This window comes from Zonotrichia albicollis, chromosome Z (assembly GCF_047830755.1).
Source record: "Zonotrichia albicollis isolate bZonAlb1 chromosome Z, bZonAlb1.hap1, whole genome shotgun sequence".
In the NCBI taxonomy this organism is placed as follows: Eukaryota; Metazoa; Chordata; class Aves; order Passeriformes; family Passerellidae; genus Zonotrichia; species Zonotrichia albicollis.
This window is the reverse complement of record NC_133860.1, coordinates 17,092,069-17,106,634: the sequence shown is the minus strand read 5'-3', so window position 1 is coordinate 17,106,634 and position 14,566 is coordinate 17,092,069.

Genomic DNA, 14,566 nt, shown 5'->3' with positions numbered 1-14,566 from the left:
GCTGTGGCTAGTGAAGATAACTGGGATAAAAGGGGATGGGTTGGCCAGTCAGGGAGAGCCTTGAAGGAGCCCTGACTAAAAAGGAACAGTGTGCAGAAGGAGTCTGTGCTGTGAAGATCTGCAGCCATAAGAAAGCACTGAGGAGGTATGGGACTTTAGAAATATGATAACAACATTGGGACTCTAGAAATATAATAATGACATGCAGCCAATGGAAAAGGGGACAGGGATCGCCCTAGCCAGGGGAAAGGGAAGAGAAAGTTGCCATTTTGTTAAAGTGTTCTGTGTGCTCCCCTCTTGGAGGAGAAAAGTACCTGACTCAGCTGGATCATTACAAAAAAAGTTTTCTTTCGCTTCAGCAGCTTTTTCTCCATTTAGTTATATCAAAACCACCATGATCTACTGATGAAGAGCAAACTTTACTGGTAAAGAGCTGCCAAACAGGGCAGCACATGGTGGTGTCCAGGCAGAGAGGGGCTCTCCATGGTGCAAAGCCCTGTGGCCACACATCCATTGCAGGACAACACTGATGATCGCCATTAAGCCTTCCAGAAATGGTGTGCAGGGAGATGGAGCATTCGTTTTGAGTATAAACCAGTACAGGAAGGTTGGGGGAAAAATAAGAGTCACAAGGGGCCAATGGGAGCAAGGCAGGGGAGAGGTGGCAGTGATCAGTGAGGGAGAGGGGGAGGATCCTGTCTCAGCCGAACCCCAACTGCAGGGGACACTCTTCTGTGCTCGGAAGAGCAGAAGGGCTGCTAAGGGTTGTGATCCCTTTCCTTGGAGAGACATGACAGACAACAATGAAGGACGGGAGAAGACAATCCAGAGGGTATATAATCCAGGGTTTTATTAGAAGCTCTAGGGAGCTCCCAGCATCAGGGGATACAGCTCTGGAAAGCTCCTGAAGAGACTGGAGCAGCACCTTTTGGGGGGTGGAAATAAGGGAGGGGATCCAGCCATCCACCAACGAGGGGATAAGGGGGAATGAAACAAGGGCAACAGAACAACATATTAAGGAATATGGTAGGAGGGACCCCTGGCCCTTGACCAATCGCTCAACACCCTTTGTGGAAGCTTCTAGAGAAAGGGGATGGGGAGCCGACTGACAGACAAGGTGCCAGGAGGGGAGATGAGGATTGACAGGAAAGTTTTCAGGGATGGGGGAGGAGTGGGAATGGGATTGACATTTTGGGAGGGGGAGACAACTTAGGGTGAAACCATAAACAAGGGAGAACAGGAACAAACAAATAACACAACGTAGTACTGTTTTTAATGAGTTAATCCCAATCATTGATTTTGATGCAGCATTCAGATGAATTTCATTTCCCACAGGCCCATCCTTGTTCTGCTAGTAAGTAATCTAGGGCTAGTCGGTTTTGGTAAATGGCTGTCTGCATCAGATGGGATTGGCAGACCAGACCAGGTACATTCTGATGAAACTGTTGATGGCTAATTTTGGCCCGATGGAAGGTGTTACCTTGGCCAGCCAGCTGTAGCAGGTCAGCCAGGGCATCAGCTCTACGGTTCCCCTCTGGAATGAATCTGGGGAGGTCAAAGTGCAATCTCCCCTGCATAATTTAAAATGGTTGGTCTCAGTGGGAAACCAGCTGCAAAAGTTTTGAGAGCAACCTGAAAATCACTGGATTTGAGACCTCTTTGAGGACAGCATGCTCTGCTCTAGACACTACCTCTGCCACGTAAGCCAAATCTGTTACGATGTTAATGGTTTCAGTGCATTTCTCAAAGACCCTGATGACAGCATCCAGCTCAGCTACTTGAGGGGAACCCTGTGATCTTGAACATTGATCTCCCACCACTGAGTTTGGAGGTCCTTCCAAGTCATAACTGATTTGTGAGAACTTGGATGCATCAGTAAAAATGGCCAGGGCTTTAAGGGGCTTACGGCTTTGGATGTGTTTTGTGACCAAATTGAATCAGCTGTTAAACAGTTTGTGGCCTGCATGATGAGCAGATAATTTTCCAGGGTAACTGTCAAGAGCAAATTGAAGATTTTCATTATCTCTTAATAGTTGTTCTAAAGTCTCGTTTAATCTCCCAGTGGACAGCTTTATTGAACATGAATGAATGCAAAATCATACCCTGCCAACAATCGATCCACGCCCTGGCTTCGCTTATTAGCTGGGCCATCAGCTCTTGTGGCTGTGTGATACTCTTGGACAAATTGTGGCCGAGGAACACCCACTCTGATGAAGAGGGAGTTCTTCTGACATTTGTCCCATTGAAAGATCAACCCATACAAATGTGGTAACTTTCCCAAGATGATAAATGAGAGCTCTGGCTGGCAGTGGTGGGCCTGCTGGCTTCCCAGTGCTAATTGTATCCTTTCTAATGCAGCCTGTACCTCCTGGGTTAATGTCCTTGGGGCATCCATCTCCTTCCTTCCTTCCTTTTAACAAGTGGAAAAGAGGAGATATGTCTCTTGTGGTTAGCCCCAGCCAGGGCCTCATCCAGTTTAAAGACCTGCATACTTGATGGAGATCCCCAGAGGGTTTTGGGGTCATCTTTGATCACCAGCCACTGTGGTGCTGTCGTGTGGTTGGTGATCTCAAGGCCTAAATATCTCCAGGGTGGCAACCTCTGCACTTTTTCTTTCTTGTTGTAACTCAAATCCTGTTGCCAATAAAGCAATAATAGTTTCATCTAGAACTTGTGCAAGTACATTATCATCGGGGGCATACACAATTACATCATCCATATAATGATAGATTATGCATTCCCCTGCTCTGGCATGCGCTGGGGACAGGACTTTGGCAACGTACCACTGGTAGATGGAAGGCAAGTTCTTCAACCCCTGACAAGGGGTGACAAGGGTTATCTATTCGGTTTTTCCACCCACTCCCTGAGGTAAAACAGAAAAACTAAGGAAAAAGGGTCCAAGGAATCACCAGTGGTTCCTAGTGCTAGTGCACTACACCTTCCCTCACACACTGGAACACAGCCACACCCCCCCCCAGCCTCGAGTACCCCAGTTGGGTCTGTCCCAGCCGCTGGGATACTCACGGGACCGGTGATCGTTGGAACTAAAAGCCTCGAAGAGGGTCCACAACCCGGGAAGGGGTCTCCTCATGTCCACTACACCAACAGCACAGAGAAGATTGTTCCTTCCACCCCTTCCTGGGAGCTGCAGTGACCAGAAAGTGGGCAAGCTCATCAGAGGCACTTGGCAGTCCAATGGACACAACCCTGACACATTTCAGGGGCAGTCCTCTCATGGAGTCTGGCCTTGAGGAGGCCCCATGTTGGGTGCCAGTTGGACATTGTACCTGATCTTGGGGTAGGAATCCTTCCTGCTGGCTAACTCCAGTGCTTCCTCCCTCAGGACACATGCCATGAGCGGGCGCTCCCCACCTCAGCCACTGGCTGGCAGAGGGTAGCGGTTCAGCCACAAGCTGGGATTCCTTACTGCTGAAGTTGGCCAACAAAGTAATCCATGCCAGGGTTGTGGCAAAGGAAAGGGGAAGGGCTCTTGTTTGTCTCCAAGCTACCTTTAATCCACTCCCAAGCAGGTAGGGAGATTAGCAGTGTAGCAGAGGCACACTCGAAGGGAAACAGTGATGAAGAACGCTAAACAGGGCTAAACAGGTACTTACGAAGTGAGGCGGTAACAGGGGAGGGGATTACACAGTAACCAATCAGGAGTTCTTAGGGGAGGATGATGAGGTGGAATTTCAACTTACATTGACCAATGAAGGGCATATGGGAGGAGAAAATACAAAACTGAATGACTAAAGAGAATCCAGGGGTTACATAAATGACAGGGAAGGTCCTGGAGATGAGAGCAGGGTTTACATTGACTGATGGGGAAGAAGAGTAGGCCTACAGAGATTGACACTGAATGAACTGGAGAAGGAGGTGGCTACTTCATTTGATGGATTGAAGCAGGAGAGGGTACAACATTGGGCTAAACCATTTATAAAGGTGACAAAGGGGTGCCCAGGAGGAAACCATTCTTTAAAATATTTCGAGTAAAACAAAACTGCAATTTAAAAATATTCTTCTAAAATGCACTACCACGGAACAGAAACTCTAGGAGGGTTTTGTTTGCCATCTTCACAAGTAGTTGGTACTTCTGTGAAGGGCATTTAAATGAGACAATGTTAGTTCTGTAGAGGGGTCATTTTTCTGCATCCTCTCTCCCCCTTTTCAAAAAACTGTGAAAAGGGGATGGATGTTGGGTTCTTAACTATAGAAAAATTAACAGTTGTGGGGTAGTGATTTGCCAGTGGGATAATTTTGCACAGTGGGGATGCATGCTCGGTCACTGGCAGTGGCAGCATTAAGATGCAGTAGCAAAGGATAGTATTTTCCAACCTTAAAATTTTTCTTAACTTGTTCCCCATATAAACATTTTTCTCTATCCCCTACCTTAACTGAACAAACCTCTTCCCAGGTGCTCCCCGGAAAGCGTTTTAACAGAAAACAAAAGACTACAAATCCCCCTGAGAGAATGTAACATCTCTCATAACAAGAGTTCCCTTAGCTTGGACATTAAACTCCTGCTCCACAGTGGACAGTTTATTTCCCATTGTGGATAACTAAAACTTCTCCCCACTCACAAGACAAAGGGAAAATCAAAAGGACTTGTGCTGGCACCCTCTGCTGGTGCCCTTAACAAACTGACCCAACCAACAGGCCAACAGAATGAGGTCTTGTGGTAGTCTGCCCTTCCAGCCGATCCTCAGCAGCACACCAGCAAGCCACAAGTTGCTCCAATGAGGGTTACTGGCTAGCCCTTCAGAGATCACCTCAGAAAATGGAGGCAATCCCTTCAGGGAGCTGGAGCTCCAAGGCGTCCTAATTTCTGGGGGTCCAAGCCCACTGGAGGTGTTCTCAGAAAACCTCAAAGAGATCCATGTTCAGGTGCTAGCTGCAGTCACACAGCAGAAGTTGCTGAGACCACTGCCTTCCCAAGAGTGTCTCCTCTAGGAAAAAGATAACTCAGCAAGTACCAGACAGATGCTTATGCTAACAATGGTGATTGCAGGCCAACAGAAAAACAGGTGGGAGGGGTTCTTTCTTTGGAGTTCCAGTGGTAGTTTATTAGGCAACACACTGCAGGGGTCCAGGGACAGAAGAACAAGAAACACAGAAGGATCCAGAGTTTTCTATGGGAGAAGGGGGGTGAAGCATCAGATCTGAGGGCCAATGGGGGAAGGAACAGGGGTGGTACAGGGGCAGAGTTACAAAGGGCCTTCGGTTCTTATTAAGGATCTGGAGACCTGGAAAACAGAAGGACCCCACAATCTAGTCATCTGGGGGAGGGGATACGCCTGTGTATCCACCCCCTCAGGCTTGAGATGGGTACCATCTAGGTGAGTCCGTCCATTTATCCCAAAATAGTCCAAGCAAGTGAGTGTTGCGACACAGGTAGAGGAGGCGTGTTGGCGGAGGAGAAGGAAACCTGACCTCTTCTGCCAAGACTTCGACCTTCTCTGAAGTCTTCCCTCTGGGCAGAACCAAAATCCTAAACTCATTATTTTACTGTTTCAGTGGCACCCATCTGAATGGCCCTGTCATGATCCACCATCCTGCTGTTGGTTCTAGCACTCGGGTCCTGTTTTCCACCTTCAGGCACCTGGATCGTCCCTCAGCCCAAGGCCGATGTCTGGCGGACTCTTGCACAAGCCCTCGGTCAGGAGCCCATATGCATCGGCAGAGGACCCAATGTTGTCTTGCCTTGTGGGGATTCCTCTCTCTCCTTATGAGTTGCCTACGCCCTTTAATGCTTCCTTTGTTCCTTTAATTTCTAAAAAGGGTGCCTCGTCCCTGGCTCCGAACCCGAGAATTTCCTGGAGGGACGGGATCAAAGGAATGGTACCCCTAATTGTTGAACCCCATGAATTTGATTTGCTCGGTTCCACCAATGCCTCCCTTTGCTTTCAGTTTAATCCTCCTTGGACCCCAGAGCCTTCCGATCAGAGTTTCACGGTGGTGTGGGTGACCATTAAAGAATACACTGCTGGTCACTGGTGTGAGGTGGTTGTTACGATCAATGCCACATCTACTGTGGGAAACCGACCCCTGTCTCTATCCCGAGGCATTTTCTTTATTTGTGGAAACTGAGCGTGGGAAGGCATCCCCTCTTGCCTTATCGGTGGTCCTACCGTCAGACAGTTGATGCTGCTTACGCCCAACATGACCCAAATTAAGAATTGGATAGCGAAGAATGACACACAAAATTCGGCCCGTTCCAAAAGAGATCTTACAGATCTTGACCCCGAGTGTGACAATGAAATTGATCATTGGTCAAAACCAAAATTAGTTGCAATCACCCAGTTTTTGCCTTGGGTGTCAGTGGCTAAATCTCTAGGTGAATTGGCCTGCCTAGAGTGTTGGGTGGCCAAGCAAGCCAATTTTACATCAACTGCTCTTTCAGACCTATCAGACAAGGAAATCACAAGGAAGGCAGCTTTGCAGAACAGAGCAGCCTTTGATTTCCTGCTTCTCCTCCACCACCATCGATGTGAGGAGTTTGAGGGCCTCTGCAGTTTGAAGCTGTCGTCCAAGGCTGAGGATGCAAGGACTGCCATAATAAAAATGCAGGATTTGGTCCACAACATCAAGCAAGAGATGTCAGACTGGCTGGGGGACATCTTCTCAGGATGGGGACTTGCGGGCTGGATGGGTTCTGTGTTAAAGACTGTTACGTTAGTTTTCCTAGTCCTTATTATTGTTTTAATTGCCTGTTCCATTGTTTGGCGGTTGATCAAACGACTGTTAAGCAAAATCGCTTCTCCCCCAAGCATCAATCAGGTGGTGTCTTTGGAAGACCTATCTAGTGAAGCAGAAACTTCAGAGTCGGATCCGTCAGAGGTCTCTGTAGTTGCAGAAGACAATCCATGGACTTCAGCCCCTCCAAGCCACCCCAAGCTGACCCGGTCTCCAAATGGGAAAATCAAACTCAGTTTACTCCTGCCTGAGTTTCATTTTCTTTTATTTTTTAAACAAAAAAGGGGGAGATGTTGTGTTGTGCTTGTTTTGCTCTCCATTTACTTGTTTTGTTCTCCCTTTGTGTAAAGTTGGATTGTTCTGTTTCCCCCTATGTTAGAATGGTTCTGCCCAGGTTCTCCCTCCCTTCCCCATTATATGTCAATCTCCCTGGTCCCCATGGTTACATGTGTATCCATTTATACTCCTCCCCGGTTACCCCAGCAACCCAACGTATCCTGCCCTCGACTCCTCCCCCGGGCCCTCCCTGCCAGTCACTCCCTGCTCACACCTTTATATCCAGAAACTTCTCTCCAGGGCTTGGAGTGATTGGCTTAGGGACTGGGGCCCCTCCTTTAAGTTGTATCCATTGGTGTTCCATGAATGTCAGTCCTATGTACCCCACTCCCCTCTGGATTCCCATTCGTCCCTGTACCGGTTCGACCCCTACCTCTCACTCCCTTTATAAACCCATGTCACCACCCCCCTGTCTCTTCGTTTGCTGGCTCCCTTGGACTTCATTAAACTTGGACTTGCCGCAGATGGAGAGCGCTCTTTATTTCCTGTTCATTGCAGCCTTTCTTGGTCTCGTCCACAGCTGGCAGCACCTGCAGCCATAGCGCTGGGTGTCTGTCTGAGGCACTATCCCAAAGCCTGGCTATCGGGACAGGTGCCCCCCATGCTGCTAGCGGTTAGGGAGTGGATCGAGGGTGGTCTTTTGAGGGGAACCAACAGGGGATCAGAAAGTGCAGAACTTTCCAGAACAGGGGAGTGAATCGCAGTTGATGGACAGCCAGACAACAGTATCTTACTGGGGCATCTCTGCCCTGTCTTCCCTGTGGGTCCCTTTCACATCTCCCCCTTCTATGTTTATTAAAAATGCCTTTTCGGTGAGCCAATTTGCTGTTTTGTCTCCAGTCCTGCCATAGAGTAACATTCGGTGTGAGGGTAGTCAGCTGGCCAAGGCTGCAGGGACCCCCTTTTGTTGTGCTGGTGTAATTGCACCATTCAGCCACATTGTAGCGTTTATTGGTCTGGGAGACATCCTTGTGGGTACTACTTTGTGATTTCGTTGTAACCTGCTGATCTGGTCTCGCTTTGTACTCGAATTTGATACAATAACTCACCCTGGTGGGGCCCAGTAGATCTAACTCCTGGGGCTCCTGTGGTGCATGTGGGAGAATCATCGTCCATTCATCCCAGGTGTCCACAGGGTTGGATTTCTTACCTGTGAATGGGTAATCATTTGGTGATAGGGGGATCCCCACCAGACACATTGAAAGTGGGTCATCCACGCTTCCCATGGCCATGCATAGATTGTCTTGTTTCAGGGATCGTGTTAAGGTGACCCACATGGTTTTTTTTGGCTGGGGGGACAATCCAGCCAGTGGTCACTTGGATGGTCATGAGGGCATAGATGAGGGCAGCAGTGCTGGCAATGCTCATGCTGTTGTGGGGTGTTCCCGGGGTTGTTATGAGGGTCGTCCTGTTTTCCCCTCTCTCCTGGTGTACCTTTCCTTTAGGGTGGAAAGAGCATATGTCAGTTCACCCATCCTCACATTCCTTCCCGTATTCATGCCCTTTAACATCCTCCTCTATCTCTCTAAAGCTTCCTCCTTCTTTTTCAATGGGAAACCAGGGTGAGCGGAGAAGGAATGAAGGGATTAGGGGAGGAAGGGACAGGGGTGGGGTTAGTGGTAACAGTTAGGTGGAAAGCGTAATGCTATGTCTGTGTCCGAGACTGATGTTGTTTGTGGGATGTATCTACGGGTTATCAGCGTCCAATGTTCTGAACTGGCCACTGCTACCATGATTTTTGCTTTGGTCCTGGTCTTTTCCTCCTCCCTCCTTAAGTATACTTTTTGTGCCTCCCTTAATAATGCATTCATTCTCTTCTCTTACCAGTTGTCCAGCTTTTCCAATTTTCTCCAGATGTCTACCCAGGATTTTGTCACATATTGAATTTTAACTAAAACTTGTCCTTCTGGACTATCTGGATCAACACTATAATACAGTTGAAAGTTTCTCTTCAGGCTCTCTAACCAGGTGCAGGGTGATTCGTCTCATTCTTGTTGGCTGTCGAACACTAGTTTAGCATTATTTGTTCTAGGGACGGCTTCTCTTATCCCTCTTATAATCAGTGTTCTATATTCTCTCATACTTCTTTTCCCCTCCTCCTGATTCAGGTTCCAGTTGGGTGGGTTGATAGGCATCTTATCTTCCCCTCTGGGAGCACCTCGATTCTCTTTTGCACGGATCACTTGTATTTCTTCTGAGAAGAAACGTATCTCCAAGACTGAATTTAATTTCTCACGTGTAAAGATATTTGGTCCTAAGAATTGGTCCAATTGTTGAGAGATGCATATGGGATCTTCTAGTAAGTTCTTCTAGTAAATTCCCCTTCCGGTCCAGGATTGGTGGGTTTTGGATCCACGGGGTGATTGGCCTTTAGTGTCATTCATTCTGACCGATCATTTCCTCGGGGCATCGAACGATTGGTTAGGTCTTTTGTCCAATCTCCTTCTGCAGCGCTGGTTTTTTTGCACTGACTCTGTTTCTGGATGTTATTCTGCCCCTTTGGACCATCCCCCCCTGCATCCTGGACCCTTCCATACTTGCAAAGAACACTGACTAACTCCCTTAAAACAGTAACTCCCCTTCCCAAGGTTACAATAATCAACTCAACCTTAACTCAATACAAAATGAATCTCACTTATAAAAGTGGCGAAATGGAGGTGTGAGGAGCTGTCCCAAAGGCTGAGGGGCAGAGCCAGAAGTGGAGGGAACAATTGTAGGGGTGAGAACATGATGATGACAGTCACAGGGAGGAGCAGAAGAAGGAGCTATGGGCAGAGCCAAATTAGGTAGGGAAAAGGAAGAGGAGGAGCCAGGACCGAGGAACGGGCTGGACTGTGGGGAAAGGGTGCAAAAAGGAAAAGATTTTGGGAAGAAGGAAATGGGAGAGGTCCACAAGATGGGGGTCACACGACATGTGGTTCATCATCTTGTGAACCTTGAGCGGGAAAAAAACAACTATCTTAAAACTTGCCTAAAGGTTTTACTACAGGACTTGGGGTAAAGGGATTAGGATTTAGGAACGAAGTCTTGACGGGATGATTAGTCCCATCAGGACAGAGTTCTGAAGGGATTGTGAGGAGCTAGGGAGACATCTAGCTAAGTTAGGGTTGCCCTGCGCCATCTCAGGGCAGTCTGCTCTCCCCGATTCCCTCAGTTTGGGACACGGTGAATTGGGTACAGAGGGATCAGGATCTGAGGCCTTCAGGGAAACCAGGGGAGGTTGTGGAGGATTTTCTTCAACTTTCCTCTTTTCATTTGAACTTGCCATTAATAAGCTCATCTTAACAAAGAGATAGTAAAACTTGTCACCCGCTTTTTCATCTTTTAATGTACATTTGGTGAGCTTAGTGTCCACTGACACCCAGAACTGTACAGATTTTATGTCCTGGGTGGTGTTTGGAAAGTTGAAGAAAATGTACTTTACAAACCTCTTAACTAAACTTTTTTCACATTTCATCCCCCCTCCCACCAGGGAGCCCACAACTTGGATGTAAACCTCTCTTTTTTCCCATAATTACAATCAAGAAGCTAACAACTCAGCGCTCCACCCACTTGTGGAGAAAAATGCAAAACTAAACAATAAGGTTTCCGAGCCCACTGGCGGTCAGAGTGTTTCTACGCAGGGCTCTGTGCCTGTGCTACTCAATGGGAGATACACCCCAATGTACTACCACAGCAGCACCTTAAGTCCCTCCCAGTTGGGTTCACACCCTCGGTCCACACCATGGGAGTACTCACAGGACCAACAGACTGGAGAAAGAAAACTCCACAAGGGTCCCCTCCACTGAGGAAGGTTGTGGTGTTGTGTGTTTTTTTAAGTGTTGTTGTCAGTTCTGTTACAAAAGACAGTTATTTTCTATTAGTTACTTACAAAAATGGTTTGATCCTCTGTACCCCCATTTCAGTCCCTCAGAATGACTGATCCCCGGCTCCTCCCTTTATGCCCTTAAATGCCCATGTCAATCCCAGTAGTTCTACCCACTGGCCCTGCCTGTCATCATAACCACCCCCTATTTTTCCAAGGAAATTCTTTATCAATCATCCCCAATTCAGTAGATGATTTGACTCAGAGGCTTCTTCCCTCCTCTGTGTAATTCCATTGGTTCTGCTACATGTTATACTCCTCCCCTTGCCTTCGCTCATTGGTTGCCTTGTGTTTCCACCCTTCACACCCACTCCCTTTAGAAGAGTTGCACAGACGCCTTTTCTTTGGCACTTGTCCCTGGTCTCACTGAGGAACAAAGCCTCCTTGGTATCTATCTATACAAGTGTCCTCTCTCTCATTCCTTCATCTTGGATCCTCGCAGCCTGCACTTGCCTGCATCACCCATGCTGCAGCCTTCACCACTGCCTGAGCAGTCTCTGTGAGAGCCTGGGAGTGGCTGTTCTTGTGGCTCCTTCCAGTCACTTGAGGAGCAGCTAGCCAGCATCTCCCCACTCCTGTGACCGCAGTGCAAGCCACAGAAGGTTCCGCCTCAGGTTTCAGACACAGACAAACAGAGCAGGTTGGCCTTCCTACCCCTCAGGAGCCGCACAGCTAGAACACACACACAGGCTCACGGGGGGTGCTTGACGTGCCGAGACTGAGCAGACAAAAACATCCACGCGTTCCACAGCAGTCTTTCCTTGAGGTCCTTCTGAAGCAGATGTCCAGGAATGAAATGTCCACTAGAAACTGCCCAGAGGCCCCATACTGGGTGTCAAGTTCACACCACCGGTTACTGATCATGGGTGCCAGGAGGGACTCTGGTGCTGGCTACCCCCACTCCTGGACCTCGGCACGACACCACCGAGGGGCGGCTCCCCACCTCTAGTCACAAGCTGGGACTGAGGGTAGCAATTTGGCTGCTGGCAAGAAACCCCTCCTTCAGCTGGCCTGGGCCAAGCAGGCACCCAGAGAGGTTCCTCATAATGGTGGAGTGGTGAATGAGAAAGAGAGGGGCTCTCTGGCTGTGAGTTCCAAGCTGTTTATGCTTTCCCAGAGGAGAGAAAAGACAAATAGTAAGAAGCCAGAAAGGAGCAAGCACACAAGAGCTCCTGAATGGAGTTTGCAACAACTTATAAAGGGGGGCTGGCTCCTGGGAGGAGACAGCCTAACAACCAATGGGCTAACTCAAGGGAGGAGCATGAGGAGGGACTAACCTTACAAGACAACCAATGATGGAGGAGAAGGGCAGAGTGCATACATAATTGACCAGTGGGAGAGGTGGGATAACTGACACAGAAGTTTCTGGATAGGAGGGAGTAACAAACAATGATAGACATGATGCAGGGGCGGGGTTTAGAGGATTGACAGTGAAGGGTCTAGAAATAGGGATAAATTCAAAGCACATTGACAGAAAGGAGAATATACCCAACTTAGGAAAAACCATTCTGAGAACTGAGCACGGGTGCATGGAACAAACCATTTTCCAAAATAGTACAATAATGAATTAACCAAATAAAGAACTGAATCAAACCACAACAAAGGTTGTGTGTTCCCAACATTATAGATGAAAAAACCTCCCAGAACAAAGCCTCAGACCTTATCACAATTGCTTCCTGAAAGGAAGTGAAGATAAACAGTGCTTAAGGCCCACTGAAGTCTGCTTGGAGACCTTGTCTCTTGTTGCTCTAGGTATCAAAATAGGAAGTAAACAGCTTAGAAACAGTGCTGAGAATGGTCTGGAGGAAGTACAGCTTCCTCTCCCTGCACTTGCTAAGTTTGTTTGGCTTTCTTTCTCTCACCATAGCCCTTCACTCATTGCAGCCAGCAAATGCTGCAGAGACCCTGCAGAAAATGGCCTAGAAAAACAATGTTTATGCAAAAAAATCTGTCACCAGCTCACAATTCTGAGAAACCTTGCAATGCTCTGCCTTAGAGCAAGAGGTTGGGGATACACTTAACATCACTCAAAACTTCTCCATTTCAGCACCAAGTTTTTCACCAAAGACACACCTCAAGCAGCAGGTGGTCTTAGATCTTTGCTGAAGATGCAACCCAGTTCTGATTTTTACCATGTTTACATACATACAACAGCAGTTGCTAAAACACTTTGAAGTACTTTATGGGCATTACTTAAAGAGAAAATACAGGGCTTCTGGAGTTTTCTTTGGATCTTCATTGGATTTGGGGAAAAAGAAGTCCCCAGTCTGCTTGAGCTTGTAATGTACAGAAACAACTAGAGAATACAATCTTTTTCCCATCAAAGTTAGAGGCCTTTATGAAAAACAGGATGACAGTAGACATTCTAATGGGAAAGAATGAAGTGCCATACAAATCAGCAAGGCATCAACTCTGCAGGCAGAGGTCAAAGCAGAGCTGTCAGAACGGTGTCACTGTTCTCTGTGGCCCACTGACCCAACTTATTATCAATGCATTAGGGGATTTAGTTTTTTGTTAGGGTAAGGATTAAACACATGATTTTTAAATGCACTGGTCTAGTGAAATTCACATGAGGTATCAGTGTGGTTCAGCTGCAGAGCCTCTAACAGTTCTGGCATGAAGAAAACGCCTGATGGACAAAAAAGTATTCCCATAAGCTGCAAAAAGCAGAAATGCAATATTTTAGCAGAGAGGAAAATGGAAAAATGAGAAGGGGGAAAAATAACATGGTTAGCTTCATTACAGTTACTAAAAAATGTGAAGTAAAACATTCAACTCTCCCCCAAGATAAGGAAGCACATTCTAAATTAAAGGACACATGGGTTTGTTGAAAACAAATGACATGAAACCACTCCAGTTTTATTTGTGGCCAAACCAGTCACTGGGTGAAGAGAACCTGGAAATGTCATTTATATTGATTTACACAAACCCTGACTAGACTTTCTCAGAAATTAAAGAAACATTTTCTAGATGGATCAACAATTAAATGGATGCTAAACAGGTAGAAACCAGACAAGGTGCATTTCAATTTTTCACTGCAAGGAAAAATCAAACAGGAATCCTGGTCAATTTGCCCTAAATGGGGACCATTGGCATTTTCATGGATGATTTAGCCGGCAGGATATGAAATATTACTCTTATTAAATAGCTGTTGGCTGGGAGGAAGAGTGGCCCTAAGGAATTTCAATAGGTAAGGATAATGGGTCATACAAAGAAGGGAAAATGTTGCTTGTCCAGAGGAAAAGAAGACCAGCCATTGCCTTCAAATACGTGAAATGTAAATGCAGAGCAGGAGGGCAGAGCCTGTTCTCCTTAAATTTCAGCAGAGGCAAAGCTGTCTATGGCTTTAGGATGTCTAGGTCAGATGAGCATCTGTGGGCAATTGATTCTGCCTGGGGCTAGCACAACACTCACCTCCCTCTTGGCTCTGTAGTTTCTGATTTAGTTGCAATGGTATACGTCCACCAGCCATAAATAAGGAAGGTAAAATGAGAGGTGAATATGTAAAAAATCTACAGACATTTAGCTTGGACTATCACAATCTAGAGGCTGATTAGTAAAATGAACACAGAACATTTTAAAATTTAATTTCAAATTTTAACACAAGAACAGGTTTTCACAATGAATCATGCAAACATTTCAAATTGATTGTTTCAAAACAAAATTAACTTT